We start from the raw sequence: 13,000 nt of genomic DNA, 5'->3' as shown, positions 1-13,000 counted from the left end.
AGTTTTTTTCTCATTTTGAGCCCTACTTTTGGACACCTTAACAAACAAAAAGCTCTGAAAATGTAAGTAAATGGGTAAATCGCTTTTCAGGATGCCTTACATTTAATTATAAACACAGGTCATTTTGACCATTGCATTTTTATTTTATTTTTTTGTTTTTCTCATCTCTAACAAGTTCTGAAAAGGATGGATTATACTCACTAATAAGCATTAGTTTGTCAATACTGATGATTAACATTTCTGAACTTGTTATTCAAGAATAAGAGATTTATAGGAGAAATACATCAGGCTTTACTAATTAGATAAAATACATTTGTATTCTGACTACAAATCCTGTAAAATCATGTAATATAATACTAAATCCAATCAAATTACCATCATTATGCATACTTGTCAGTTTTGAAAGTAAGCCAAGATTGTTAGATTATGAGTAGAGTTAATGGCTAACCTTAGTTGTAGACATCCCATAATTGAAGACTGAATCACCTAGTTCACAAGGTAAATTGTTGATATTCTCTTTCCCTAACAGAAATGTTCTTATGGTCTTGCACTTGGGTTAGGTAGATAATTAATTTCAGTTTCTTTAAGTAATTTCTCTCTTCGTTCATCCCTTAATTTTTTTAACCTGGAAATTTACCATTAATTTAAAATAACGTACATACATTGACATTTGGCAAGCAATGGATCAGTGCTACCATGAGATGTATGTATCATAGTTATTCTGTTTCAATTTATAAGCAGTTCAGTCATATTTACTAAAATGCTTTACTTAATGGATGACTTAGTAGTCAAAATGGTGAATTAGTATGTGCTTGTTTTAATTGTCTTGATGCTCAAATGCCACAGAAGTGAAATAAATAACAGAGATGGATGAAAGCAGTAAATAATGGGGATTGGTGAGGACTGTGGCCAACCAAAGAACAAATAATACATATGAAGTGTCATTCCCTATTTGGGATACTGCAGATTGTTGCTGTTCAAGAATGTAAGCAACTTGCTGCCAGATCTTCCTGTCTTAAGAGAAGCTGATAATAACAGACTTTTGTTTGGATCTAAAATCCCTCTTTGTAAGAAGAAATGAGTGGGCAAAATAAAACAAAAATATATATATATATAACCTAGATCAAAACCCTAGGCTTCTAATGGGCCCTCTCTCTTTTTTTTTTTTTTAAGATTTTTTTGATGTGGACCTTTTTTAAAGTCTTTATTGAATTTGTTACAATACTGCTTCTGTTTTTTTATGTTTTGGTTTTTTGGCTGCAAGGCATGTGGGATCTTAGCTCCTTGAACAGGGATTGAACCTGCACCCCCTGCATTGGAAGGCAAAGTCTTAACCACTGGATCACGAGGGAAGTCCCTTTTTCTTTAAGATTTTTTTTGATGTCTCTTCTCTCCAATTCAAGCAGTGTGTATTTATGATCTTAAGACATATAAGATACCTTTTGTACGCTCATTTACGTGTGCTTATATCCTAGTCTGTGAGTGGGCAAAAGTTATTATAAAACACTACCCTTGGCTGGAGACTAATTTTGTCATAAAAACATGAAGGCAAGAGACCTAAATACAAGTGTGCTGTGCTTGCTAGCCAGGGAAGGAAATAAATTGTCACCCAGGTCAGTACTGTTGATGAGATAACTTCTTCCTACCACATACTCCATCAAGGTATCTTCTGAGGTATTCATAGGTTTCCTCTTAAGAAGCCCCAAATAGGGGGTACCTGTAATAGAAAAACGGGGGGCTGGGCATGGAATCTTAAGGGGATTTCTGTACATGTAAATTTTAACTATTGTCCTTTCATTTAAAAGAATTTGGGGATTTTTACCTCTTTTCCATGACATGCCTGTGTTTATTTGCATATAAAAATATTTTGAAGAATATTAAAGTCACTGTCCCAAGGAGATGAGCTGGTTTATTTTGTGGCTTCCAAGGGAGGAGGTCTGCAATCTGAGAATTAATTAGACTTTATGGTTGTTGGGAGGTGGGGATATTGAATAAATATCCTCTGAACTGAGAAGGAACTTTAAGACCAAAAATGGAGAAGGCAACTCCATAAAGTACACTTATGAAGTTTACTGTGAATAACTTACATACAGGCGTGATCTGGCAGACAAGATCCAGAGGCATTCACAGAGGCACTCTACTCTGCTGAAAGGGATACAGGGAGATTTAAAAGGGGTCATTAATTTTGTATCCTGCTACTTTACCAAATTCATTGATTAGCTCTAGTAGTTTTCTGGTAGCATCTTTAGGATTCTCTGCGTATAGTATCATGTCATCTGCAAACACTGACAGCTTTACTTCTTTTCTGATTTGGATTCCTTTTATTTCCTTTTCTTCTCTGATTGCTGTGGCTAAAACTTCCAAAACTATGTTGAATAAGAGTGGTGAGAGTGGGCAACCTTGTCTTGTTCTTGATCTTAGTGGAAATGCTTTCAGTTTTTCACCATTGAAGATGATGTTGGCTGTGGGTTTGTCATATATGGCCTTTATTATGTTGAGGAAAGTTCCCTCTATGCCTACTTTCTGGAGTGTTTTTATCATAAATGGGTATTGAATTTTGTCGAAAGCTTTCTGTGCATCTATTGAGATGATCATATGGTTTTTCTCCTTCAATTTTTTAATATGTTGTATCACGTTGATTGATTTGCGTATATTGAAGAATCCTTGCATTCCTGGAATAAACCCCACTTGATCATGGTGTATGATCCTTTTAATGTGCTGTTGGATTCTGTTTGCTAGTATTTTGTTGAGGATTTTTGCATCTATGTTCATCAGTGATATTGGCCTCTAGTTTTCTTCCTTTGTGACATCCTTATCTGGTTTTGGTATCAGGGTGATGGTGGCCTCATAGAATGAGTTTGGGAGTGTTAGCTCTTCTCTAAATGTTTGATAGAATTCGCCTGTGAAGCCATCTGGTCCTGGGCTTTTGTTTGTTGGAAGATTTTTAATCACAGTTTCAATTTCAGTGCTTGTGATTGGCCTATTCATATTTTCTATTTCTTCCTGATTCAGTCTTGGCACGTTGTGCATTTCTAAGAATTTGTCTATTTCTTCCAGATTGTCCATTTTATTGGCATAGAGTTGCTTGTAGTAATCTCTCATGATCTTTTGTATTTCTGCAGTGTCAGTGTGACTTCTCCTTTTTCATTTCTAATTCTATTGATTTGAGAAAAAAAAAATGTCATGAAGAACCTAGGGGTAAGACAGGAATAAAGACACAGACCTACTAGAGAATGGACTTGAGGATATGGGGAGGGGGAAGGGTAAGCTGGGACAAAGTGAGAGAGTGGCATGGACATATATACACTACCAAACATAAAATAGCTAGTGGGAAGCAGCCGCATGGCACAGGGAGATCAGCTCGGTGCTTTGTGACCACCTAGAGGGGTGGGATAGGGAGGGTGGGAGGGAGGGCGACGCAAGAGGGAAGAGATATGGGAACATGTGTATATGTATAACTGATTCACTTTGTTATAAAGCAGAAACTAACACACCATTGTAAAGCAATTATACTCCAATAAAGATGTAAAAAAAAAAGGGGGGGGCAAAGCTAAAAATAGAATTTGACTACTATGTGAGAAGTGTGTCAGAACCAACTGGAGCCGGGGTTTTTCCCTCCCCCTGGGGGGTCTCATGACCATTAACCGTCTGCATCAGTAGAAGACATTCTTCCAGTTTTCGTATCAGATGAAGGCAAGGGTAAAAGTTGACCGGGAACTTATCTGGCTTGGGCCCATTCCTTGTGAGTAGGCGAAAGCTCACTCAGGCAGACAGGGAATGGAATAGGACTGCAGGCCTAAGGTGAAGCGAGCTACATGGAGTCAGTATGGTTCCACTACGTGTGATAGGTTGCATTATAACATATGTGACTCTCAAGCCCTAATCCAATAGAGTGGCCCAGGCCAGTGTAAACCATACGATGCCATTAATATTTTGTAGCTCATATCTACATTCCCATCTTTTTTTCCAAGCTCTGAAGAGAACTAGGCAACTAATCATCAAAAATATATTATGTACAGAAATTGGTTACAAACTAACAGCATTCCTATGCATCTTAATAAATGAAGCATGTTTTTATTTGCTGCATTGTCACATATGTTAGTGTCCGTGGTGGTATGTATGCCACAATTACCTCATATAAATAAATAAGAGGCTAAAAATTATGCACTTTTATAAGTTCTTGAACACTACATAGGGAAAAAAAGGAGAAATAAATATGAGCAATATCGGCTTTTTAAAAAAATGTCATACTGTAGCAACTATTTCAAAAGACTTGCAACCTTCTTTTTTATTTATTTCAATCCCCTTAGCTATTCTGAATTATTTAAATGATATATATTTATACTGTATAGAATCTGTGTGTTTATCCAGAGGCAAAGTACAGGACAATGTATTTCACGTAGGAGTCTATTTTTGATGTTCCATTTTTCACACTAAAATCTTGAAGCAGCATGGGTCAATGGTCTGAAACATGTGCCCGTCCTTTTTATTGCAACATAAAATTTGGAATCTTTCTCTGGCACAGGCAAAAGGCGAGTAATCTATTAGAGTATACACAAAGATTTTGCTTTTTCCTATGACACATGTATTCCTGTTTTCTATATGTATTATTACTCTCATTAGAGCAATGAAAAAATAACATAAGTTTGTGTGTGTATGTGTGTGTGTGCACATGCTTGGGTGCATTGTGCATGGCATAGCTTCTTAGACTGGGGAAAATAAAATCATAATATAATAGTAGATAAGGGAAATAGTTCTGGAGTTAAGTGGGTAGTTTTTATCCAAGCACTCACTTTTAATACTTAGTACTTGAGTGATTTTGAAAAAGTTTTTTACCCCATTCAAGCCTCACTTTTGTTAACTGTAAAGTGATAACAATTAAAATTTCTAATCCAAAGTGTTGTTACCAGAATTGAACCAGGTGAAGCATATGAAGTACTATGCATTTGCTGCTTGTTAACTCCTATTATTATAATTAAGATTCAATATATATCTGAACATGGGCAATTAGCTTTATTAATCATTTAGTTATTATCTCATTGTCAACCCTCAGCAATGAAATTTATCTGAGTGAAGTTACTTAACCTTTCTGAGCTTCAGTTATTCATTTGTAAAATAGTGATAGTAATATTACGTGTTTTGTTCTGGTATCTTGAGGATAAATGAGATGAAACATGCCAAGTGTTTAGAACTGGGTGGCACAAGGTAAGCTCTCAATAACTATTTGTTCACATAATAATTATTTGCTTTCCTACTAAATAGATTTTAATCAATGAATTAAGATTGAATGTTTTTATTTAATTCCTCTTATTCTTTCTTTTATGCTCCTTTACATTTTCAATGAAATTCTTACATAAATTTAATCCTTTATATATATATATGCATCATCATTTTTTCCTTTAAGCAGCAAATAACAAGTGTTGGAGAAATGGAGCCCTTGTACACTTTCAGTAGGAATGTATAATAAATTGGTATGGCCAGTGTAGAAGACATTATGGAGGTTCCTCAAAAAATTAAAAACAGAACTACCATGTGATCCAGCAATTCCACTCTTGGGTATTTTTCAGAAGAAGATAAAAACACTAATTAGAAAAGATACTTGCATCCCTATGTTTATTGCAGCACTATTTACAATAGCCAAGATATGGAAGGAAGGAACTTGTGTCCATTCATAGATGAATGGTAAAAGATGTGGTATATGTATACAGTGGACTATTACTCAGCCATAAAAAAGAATGAAATTGTGGCTTTTGTGACAATTTGGATGGACCTAGAGGGTATTATGCTAAGTGAAATAAGTCAGAGGAAGACAAATATTGTATGATTTTACTTATATGTGGAATCTAAAAACAAAACAAATGAACAAAGATAACAAAACAGAAACCAAGTCATAGATACAGAGAATCAGTAAGTGGTTGACAGAGGCCCAGGGATTGTGTGTGGAAGGAGAGAAATAGGTGAGAGAGATTAAGAGGTACAAACTTCCAATTACAAAATAAATGAGTCAAGGGGATGAAATGTACAGTGTTAGGAATATAGTCAATAATAGTGTAATATCTTTGTATGGTGAAAGATGGTAACTTATCATGGTGATCATTTTGTAATATACAGAAGTATCAAATCACTATGTTGTGCACCAGGAACTAACATAGTGTTGTAGGTCAATTATAGTTCAAAAAATAATAAGCAAACTCATAGAAAAAAAGATCAGATTTGTGGTTACCAGAGGCCACAAGGGGTGGGGGAGAAGGGGAAATTGGATGTAGCCAGAAGGTACAAATTTCCAGTCATAAGATAACCAAGTACTAGGGATGTGATGTACAAAATGATAAATATAATTAACACTACTGTATGTTATATATGAAAGTTTTTAAGAGAGTAAATCCTGAGTTCTCATCACAAGGAAAAATATTCTTTTTCTTCTATACTGTATCTATATATATATGAGATGATAGACGTTCACTAAACTTATTGTGGTAATCATTTCATGATGTATGTGAGTCAAATCATTATGCTGTATACGTTAAACTTAGATGCTATAGGTCAATTACATCTCAAAAAAACTGGAAGGAAAAATATATAAGTAAAAAGCTTATGAGAAAAAAAATTAGTTCTTCATATATACACATCATTGTTTTTCCTCTTAAATCAGTAATAAAATTTCTTTGATACTAAGTAGGTAAAACACTGCATAGTTGTTTTTGTTTTCTGCCTCAAGGCAGAAATCACCTTTTGGATTAAATGATGATGGATGGCAGGATTGTTGCTTCACCTCATGTCTTTCATCAGGGCCATACTGTACACTAGAGGCACATGTGTTGAAATTCACAGATCACTGTTCTTAGCCAGGGCTAATATAAAACGTATTTTGAAAGCAGACCATTTGAGAGTTATTTCATTTGTCAAACCGAACAGTCTATTTCTTTGAGTGGTGTGACTCAGTGGAAACCCTTAGAAGTAAACTCCAGCACTTGCTGATTCTGCTGGACTCATGAATCCTCTCTTGTCAGTAGCTCTGCCACTTATACTAAGTCGCTGCACAGCACCAACAAGCACACCCCAGAGGTTCTGAGGACAGCCTGACGATGAGTACAGGGAAATGAATCAGTATCTAGTGACGTATAGAGGTTGCTTTTAGTACAACAAATCTATTCATACCTACCCATCTACTACAAAACAAATTTATCTCCAAGTGAGAGTACCAAAGCCTATTTGGTAGATGTTATTTTAATCTCCAAATCTCAGCATTTTATTCTTTTTATATGTTTCCTGGGTCTTTCTCCACTATTACATTATATCTTTCATAAATATATATTTGGGACTTTTATACAAATTAAGTAATTACAAAGATGAAATATTTATTGTCGTCTAAGCCATACTCAAGATCTTTGAATATAACAGCAAATGATGTTTCCTTTAACTTTTTTGTGGGGGGAGAGGGGTAAGAGAAACACGTAATTTTGTGAACTTAAAAGTAACCTATTATGTTTTACTGCTTTTATCTTTATATTATTTCTCAAAATATTTCTTTCCCAATATTTATATACATTGTTTATTGTTTAATATTGCATACTGCCCTAACAAGTACTTGAAAGGAACCGTTCATACTCCATGCAATGTACACTTTAATTCAAATTGACAAATATATCTGCTTAAATTAAAACAGTCATCAGGGTATGCCTGATCATGAAATTACAAGTGCAGCTTATAATTTCAATGATTTTTAAGCATGTATATTCATGTTATTAAATTTTGATATCATGGCTCTATCATTTATGTTATATGTTTTTCAACAAAAGTACATGGACACAATTAGTATATACTCTGGAATATGGGTTAATTTGGGCAGTGTTTCCTTCTGTTTTCTTTTGTAACACTCTTTTATATCTCAAGCACTCACACATCACCTGTGCAAATATTGAAGAAAAATATTTAGAGGCTATACAGGACATGCATGTGTGAATTAATGAAAGAAGCAGGTCATTGTTACCCTGTCAGTTACCCTTAAGTATAGCATTCTTGTTTCCTGGCAGTGGCAAATGTCATTCCTGCTCACCCCTCCCTCCTTATTCCCCTGTCCCTTTTTAGAGAAGGGGAGTAAAAAGGGCCTAAATTTTTGTCAGCTTTGGGAATTTAAAGTACATTTCATGATATGTATAAGCCTCACTTTCTTCACTTGTAGAAAGGAAATAATACTCCCTTCTTCTCAGGTTTACCCTGAGTCTAAAATGAGAGGATGCATATAAAATACATAGCACAGGATAGACAAATTTAATTCTCCTCTTTTCTCATTTTGTTGAACCTAGTAATTAACAGTCACAAGAGGATCCCTTAACCATAATTCAAGATGCAATTACAAGGATATGTTGGCCTCTGAAAGAGAAATTGATACTTGACGAAGGTGATTCTTACTGGAGTGAATAGAACCACGTGGAAGATTAGAGACTTCAAATCCACGTGTGTAAATTCAGCACATAGGTTCTTGCACAGACAAACTGCATGGCATTTAGGGATTATGATGCCCAACAAATTATAGATTAAATGTAGATTTAAAAAATGCTTTGGAGCAAACTAATTACAGTTTTACATGATAGAGAAAAGGGAAAGAGAATATTGCTTTAGGGTTGTAAATTTGACTAACTGAAACTGTGGAGCTTGCAACAGCGCTGGCAAAGTCAAATTACAGATAGACTCACTTTCTCAAAAGTTACGTTGTTTTTCTAGAAGAGAAATCCATGAATTCACATCATTCAGGGCTACAGGTGTTAGTGTGAGTAACTAAAAGAATGAAATATATATGTATATACTGTCTAATCCAGGTACAGCCAAGAGACTCACCAGTCATGATCAAATTCAGTGAAGCAGCCAGGTAGTGGGGCAGTACCTGGAATCATGATGTGCTCCAATGGAAAATCCAATATTTAAACCTATTATTATATTATTATTATATATAAGGAGACTGGAGAGAGGGAGAAGAATTTAGGATGGCAGAGAGATAATTTTGGAAAAAAAGCCAAATACAAGGATTTGGAATATAGTAAAAAGCATTAAATTTCCTTTATATTACCTCACTTAATTATGTATACAGAAAAATAAATTTGGTAAATATGAGAGACTCATACATGTGTGTAAATGTGTTTGAAGTGAAAATAGTAAAATCCGTTTAGAAGTGGCAATATTCCAAATCTGAAAAACGAATTGCTTTCTCAACCTTACTTAGACCCACAGTGGGGAGTACCCTTACCAGTGGCAAGCTAGTGTTACGTGACCCCTATACAGTCATACAAAAAATGCAAATTTCATTTTGAAATAACAGGCCAAGGCCAACCCTTGGTAAGGGCAGAGGAGGAGGGCTTCTCCACTGATTAATATTTTGAGCTGACCTAAATTGTCCTCCATGCTCCACTAATGTAGAGATAGGGCTACAGCATTTCTTTTCATTTAAAATAGCAGGCCGAGTTTGGAAATACTGCATGATTTGAGAGGAGAGGTGAAGAGGTAGGGAAGGCAGCTTTTTATTCACTGCATAAATGCTACCTATTCAGCTGTAACAAGCCAGTGAAGTTGGAGGTTGCAGATGAGAGAGGAGAATCACAGGGGTCTCTATCAAATTCAGCTTCTGCTCTTGATCCAGTTTTATTACTTGCTAAACAAAGCTTGTCTTTCAGAGATTTAGGGTTCATAAGCCCAGACCAAGTTCTTTCTACTCAATGAGCTCGGTCAGTTTGTGACCAGTCTAACTTAAAATCCATAAATGTGACTTGTTTAATCTGTCATGTAGGTTGAGAGTCACTCAGGATTTTAAATTTCTATTTACTTTTCATTCCCACAATGCTCTGCTCTCTCCAGCATGCAAGGCATTTGACTCACACACACTGGGAAGCTCTAGATGGTTTTGCCTCTAAGACATATTCAGTGTATTTTAGTTCCTACATTCATCATTTCATACTGCCCTTGATTGAAACTGGACTTGAACAGAACTCTCCTGAGTTACCTCAGACCTGCAAAGCTTAAATCTAGTCACAGTTTATTGACGGAGACAGTAATGCATAATGAAATGCCATTAATTCACACATGTGATACTGGTTTCTAATTTGAAGCATAACATCTAATTGTCAGTAGATTAGTTACTCAGATTCATAGCCTGGTGACTATGGGGGAAATGTGCCAACTTCCACTACCTGAACTGTCCGAAAATAGAATGATGTCTATTTCTTATGGGAGCAACTAGGAAATCTCTGAAGCCTTCACATTGTTATAGATTGATGGCTCAGTCCATAAAAAGAATTCAGGAAAATCAGCTCTGATGCTTGTTATTTCTCTACAACTCTCATCCCAGACAGTGCTTGCAAAGAGCTTCATCTTGGAAAAAGCACCTTATTTCAGTGCAACAGTTAGAGGCCATTATCCTGCTGTATTTGGGAGTAAAGGGCATCCAAACATGGCAGCCATATTTCTAAAGCCCCGACTTTTGAAAGTATAAAGGAGTTCAGCATTTGATCAGCCTTTTAGGGGGCATGCTACTTATTCAGGGCATGAATTCCTAACCTCTGATTCTGTGTTTGCTTAGCTAACTTAGAGTGTTTGCACCCCCAGAGCAATCCTGATTCCACTTACATCTATTGTGCAAAGCTAGTTTCAGAAAGTGCTTTTGAATTCTGAGAAAGTACAGTCATAGGCATATTGAAGTTACAACTATGTATTCACAAAGACTGGCCTCTCTACAAGGGAGCATAGACGTTTGTGGAAAACATTATTTCTCTTGTCTTCAAAGCGCCCACAGCCAGTCAGCAGGGAAGTGTGAGGATGTCAGGTAAACATAATCAAGCCATTTGTGGAAAATGTGAGAGGAGAAAGAGCGAGGGTAATGAGACATAGTCAGGCTGTTTTCCAGTCTATTTAGCTAGATTGTTTTTCTCTAATTGTTTTTCTCCCTGGAGGTTAAAAAAACAGAGAGAGAGAGGAGGGAGAGAGAGAGGAAACAATAAAAGAATTTCAATATTATAAAACTAACCTTTATTATTGCTGCTTTCAATATTTTCACAAAGAAATGTGTAAGGCATTATTGTTCCCAGTAGCAACTCCATAGTTAAGGATTTGTCAGCAGTTCCATTATAGACCGTATTCCTGAAGATTCTATTACAAAAGCAAAATATTTGCTTTCAGGTAAAGCTGTCATAAGTATTCTCAACCCAGGAGCATTTTGCTTTGCTCATTATTTTTAAAAAATCCTCAGAAAGTGATTTTTGTCACTTTGTCACCTCTGAAGACTTTTATTTATATCTTACATGAATGTTGTGAAAACTCTCAAAATCAAAGTCCAATTTATTAACTCTAGAATATAATTATAAAAGGTAGCAATCTTCTAAACTAAAAGTTTTCTTTCTTTCTGTCATAATGAATCTAGCTGAATGTCAGTCATCTATGAAAATGGGAAATAGGGATGACCTGGATAAATACAGTACCTAATAAATTCCTAAATTTCATGTAAATAAATAGTTTGCTTCTTTCCTTTTCAGCAACTCCCACCAACTATCAATCAGACTAACAAACTTAACTAAAGATAGTACTATATCTACCAACTTTCAGGGGTTTACATTATTAAGGAGGAAAATAGTCCTTATAAGCAGTAAAAAAGAAAGATAATTCAACAGTGATCTAAAATGAAGTCCAAGGCTTGTGGATAGACTGAGGAAATCCATGAATCTCTGACATTAATTCAACAGGTTTTGTGCACGTGCACGCATGTGTATGAAGGTACCTACATGAGAACATACAAATGTACTCATTTTTTCTGACAAAATCAGATTGAGTCAGTGATCTAGAAATTCCATTAATTAGTTTGTGGACAATCAATATGTAACTATACATATTAATGTGTACTTAGAAGTACCCGAGTACTTCTTAGTACCTAGCAGTTCAACTAGAAGTACCTAATACTTTTACTAAAACCTAATATAATCCAAAATGTTCTTTCAAATATGTAATTCTTAGCTACATACTCATCATTTCATGCAAGAAAGAAAGTGATGAGGGTAGGAACTTGTAACAATATATTGGACAAAGCACCAGTGAACAAAAACCTTGAATATAAGCATTTATAAAAATTGCAGTGAATAGCAAAAAACTGTGTAATAGGAAAAAAGAGATTTACTCCCTGATCCCAACAGTGTGACCTTGGGTTATGCACAGATTTTTGGGGTCTCTCTGTCTTCATGTATCAAATAGGTTGCTTATGGCTCTAGCAATGTATTATTATGTGACTTTTGATCAATGAATATGAGTATTCATTTTTTTCTTTCATATCTCATTTTGTGTTGAGAGGATTTCAATGAAAAGGCTGATTTTGATTAAATTTGCTCAGAAATATTTAGGCAAATTTTCAATCATTTTGATTGTAAATTCTAATGAAGTTTGGGATTTGGATCTTTTGCTTTTCTTTGCCTAATTTTTGTTTTGTTGTTACTTCTTTCTTCCTCCAAGACCACAAAACAGAAAATAAGGAACTCTTCTTTTTTCCTCTACAGGGATTGGTGGTGATCTATTACTTACAGTGAATATCACAGAAACTCAGAGATTAAGACATAGTAAGACTAACCTGTTAGTAAGGTTAGTAAGACCTGTCTGTTAGTCCTTTAAAGGTTCTGAGACACCTCAGAGGTGCCAGAATACATTGGAAAGTCAGTGGAATGCTACTGAATGACATTAGAAGGGAAAAAAGAAACAAAGATGCATGGCTGGACAGAAACATTAAATAAATCTGTGTGACCTTGTGCAAGTTACTTAACTTCTCTGTTGCTATTTATACACCTATAAAACGTGGATATAATGTTATGAGGATAAACCATTAATAATTAATAATTATAATAAAATAATTATACAATTATTAACTATTATATTTGTCATTTTTATTTTCATACCCTTAACTTTGTTCTAAAAGTTGTAAGATTATTTCTGAAGAAAAATCAGTTCATAAATGATTACTGGTAGAGCTGAAAGG

The sequence above is a fragment of the Mesoplodon densirostris genome, chromosome 1 (genome assembly GCF_025265405.1).
Source record: "Mesoplodon densirostris isolate mMesDen1 chromosome 1, mMesDen1 primary haplotype, whole genome shotgun sequence".
Taxonomy (NCBI): Eukaryota; Metazoa; Chordata; class Mammalia; order Artiodactyla; family Ziphiidae; genus Mesoplodon; species Mesoplodon densirostris.
The sequence above is the reverse complement of the archived record's forward strand: the minus strand, read 5'-3'. Positions refer to the sequence as shown.